The sequence below is a fragment of the Tupaia chinensis genome, unplaced genomic scaffold (genome assembly GCF_000334495.1).
Source record: "Tupaia chinensis unplaced genomic scaffold, TupChi_1.0 Scaffold000320_2, whole genome shotgun sequence".
Classification (NCBI taxonomy): domain Eukaryota; kingdom Metazoa; phylum Chordata; class Mammalia; order Scandentia; family Tupaiidae; genus Tupaia; species Tupaia belangeri.
This window is the reverse complement of record NW_006159814.1, coordinates 169,994-173,481: the sequence shown is the minus strand read 5'-3', so window position 1 is coordinate 173,481 and position 3,488 is coordinate 169,994. Positions and strand designations below refer to the sequence as shown.

General features: G+C 37.7%; 1 non-coding gene across 1 annotated transcript; it reads right to left on the bottom strand.

The window, feature by feature from the left end:
- Window positions 1-2,943: 2,943 nt before the first annotated feature.
- On the bottom strand, window positions 2,944-3,024 carry LOC114008348 (small nucleolar RNA MBII-202). Its single transcript, XR_003549901.1, has one exon. It is a non-coding gene; the product is annotated as a small nucleolar RNA MBII-202 (small nucleolar RNA).
- Window positions 3,025-3,488: the final 464 nt, after the last annotated feature.

The window sequence follows — 3,488 nt, the reverse complement described above, 5'->3', positions numbered from 1 at the left end:
GTTGATTAAATCTCTTGAATTGTCTTTGAGAGTTGTTCTGTGTATTTATTAAATAAAAATTATCTAGTGTCTTTCAAATTCCTTTACAATGAACTAATTCCCTTGTTTCTTTGGAATTCTTTGATGTCCCAAATCTTCTAGAACATTCTGCATGAGACTTCTAGGTTTTTTTTCCTTAGAAACAGGAAGTTGACAAAAAAGGCACATTTATTTTAGTTCCCAAAATTGGTGTGGGTGGTATCTGATGAATTCTAAAAATAGTACAAGCTTTTCAACACTAAATTTGGCCTTTGCCAAAAGATTCAATGGATTTTAGTCTGAAGTTTGTCCAAAACTACCCTGGCTAAGTTTGAAGGCCTCTTCGTAATTGTTAATATTCTTGGTCTTGCCACTATTACATCTGGAAATTTGCTTTGTGTCTTTTTCTTGATGGAATAAACGATAATAATAAATATCTCTGATTACAAAAACTCACAATTAATTGAATCATGTAATTCTGTCTTTTATACCAGGAATCAACCTAGATGACTCACTAGAGTCTATGAGCCACATTTCAACCACGTTGCCTGTTTGGTTTTCTTAAGTAATATATTAAGTTAAGTTCACATAGTATAAAATCATTTTAAAGTGAACAATCCAGTGATATTTAGTACATTCACAATTTTGTGCAACCACTAGGTCTGCTTGGTTCTCTAACATTTAAATCTCTCCAAAATGAAACCCTTTGCCCATTAAGCAGCTTTTTCCCCCATTCCCTTTCCCCACAGCCCCTAACATTCCATCTGTTTTTAGGCTCTGTGGAGATCTCTATTCTAGATATTTTATATACATGAAATCATACAATATGTAGCCTTTATGTTGGCATTTTTGACTTAGCATAATGGCTCAGAGGTTCTCCACATTTAGAATGTGTCAGAATTTCATTCCTTTTGATGATTGAACTACGTTCTATTGTATGAACACTTTATCTGTTTACTCACTGGTGAAATTTTACTCTATTTTTTACCTTTCAGCTATTGTGAATAGTGTTGCTATAAACATGTAATACAGGTACTTGCTTGAGTCCCCTTTTTCAATTCACTGATGTATACACTTATCTATCTGGCCCTTTAAGAAAAAATTTGCTGAACTCTGTTTTAGAAAGGTAGCCCTTCTTAATCCTTTGTCACTTTATTTCACAGCTCCCCAAAATAAGACCAAATAATACTGTTGTGACCTTGGGTGAATCAGCTTATTTTTAGTCTTACATATCCTTATCTATAAAAAGATACGGTAGGACTAGTTGTTTTCCAAGTTCCCTTTCGGCAGTACTAATCTGTAAAGCAATTATTTCCAAAATGGATTACTGATGTTTTTACTTTTTTACGCAGTTTACAACTTATTTGCCCAGCTTTCTTCTGACTTAAATTAATAGTTTCCTCCATAATTCTCTTTGATTCTACATCATACAAGCAGGGAACAGCCAGTCCCTATCTCATGTTGTTCTTTCTATACACCAAGTTGTAGTGATTTGGTAGGATTATTCTGGGAGGGTATGAACAATTTATCATCAAGTGAAGATTCCTGGCTCTTGCAGAGGGGAAAAAGGAATCCTATTAACTAACTAAATGGCATCATTGATGATTTCTTAAACACACAGCCAAAGGACCAGCAGATGGCATAATGGTTACATTGTTGGACTCCCACATAGCTGACCATAGTTCAAGTCCCAGACACTCACACCAGGCACGTGTGCGTGTGCCCAAGATCCTGGGAGGAGAACGTGAGGAGAAGGGATTGTGGTGTGGCCATCCCTCTGGGGAGTGATTTCTTGCCTTCTGTCTCTCTGTCTTTCTCTGTGTCTCTGGCAAGTGCATGTGCTCTATAGCAAAAACAAAAAACACACAGCCAAATCACAGCAATACAAAAACATTATATAAAATTACCTTCAGTTTGGGTTAGTGCCATAGCACAGTGTTTAAGCACTGTGTGGAGAGAGTAAAATCCCCCTGTAGCCAATTGTAGTTCAAATCCTGGTGCCAGTGACTTGAAAAACGTGTCAGATGCCTGTGCTTATGGGTCCAAACTCCTGACAGGATGGAGAAAGGGAGGAAAAAGGATTGGATTGTGTCATGATCACACCCTACTGGGAGACGCTTTTTTCTCTCTGTATCTGGCAAGTTCGGGTACCATCTAGCAATTTAAAAAATTATAAGGTATGTATGAAACATAAATAAGTTCATAAATGAATTTTGTGTTTATATTTGGGTCCCATCCCCAAGATATTTCGTTATGTATGTGCAAATACAGTCATGCCTTCCTTAACAAATGGGATGTGTTCTGAAAAAAAGTGATCTTGCAGTTTCATCATTGTGTGAACATTATAGAGTGTAGTTACACAAACCTAGATGGTATAACCTACTACACACCTAGGCTATGCAAAGGGAATTGCATTTTCATAGGAAAATGGAATTAAGATGAAGTTTATTTTTGGTGCAAAAATTGTTTAAATTCACTCATCCTTTTAAAAATAATATGCATTTTCCACAAATTTCTTGAAGATCCCTTGTGTGGTATAGTTTATTATCACTTTCTAGGGTCAGTTGTTAACTGAAACATTGTTATGGGTGCATAACTGTATTTGAAAATATATTAAAAAACAACCCTGAAATCTAGTCCCAGGCATTTTGGATAAGGAGCATTCAGCCTGTACTTGGCCAGTGCCTGTCCAGGAAAGCCAAAGCAAGAATTCTGGCCAACTCAAATGGTTTTAACTTTTTAAGATGATTTGTATAGGCCAGCCAGGAAAGGGAGATGTTCTGGTTTGCCCATTCTGACACCACATAACTGATCCATAAGAGAACCAAAATGGCTTTATGTGGTACTTACTCTTAGAGTTCTTTTTTTTTTTCTTTTTTAACTTTTTCTTTTGTTTTGTTCAATTTTTTACCCTCTGGGCCCAAAGCCGGCATGTGGCGGTCAGAGGGAAAAGGGTTCTAAGGTGCTTTCATCAGCGCGAGGCAGCGATTCCGGAGATTGTCATCACTTCACGAGTTCTTCCTAATAGATTAAACCTTAGGAAAATCCGTCTTTAACTTCTGTCTCTTACTTCACAATGAGTCTTACAGAGCCTAACTTTTTGCCTCCCTCACAACAGCTAGAGTCTAATGCTTGGCTAATGGAAGTTAACAATAACCTTGCTGAGTCTTTATAGGTCCTGGCTATAGAGATAGGGAGGGGAAAGGTGCCACCAGCCCCTTCCTATATGACCAGCTGAGAATATTTTTATCAACTGAAGCTTTGCAGAGCCATACCTAGCTTCTAAACTAGGATCTAAGAATTGTCTTGTCTGACTCCATTTTGCATCTTCTGCCTGGCTAATCATTGCTTATCTTTACACCTCTTGCAAATGGTCATTGTGCCCTGCCCTGCATTCCCAGAAGGAAAAGTGCCCCCCACCCCATCCAGCAGTGATTGCTCCCTGACTTGATCACATGTCTTTGGGATCT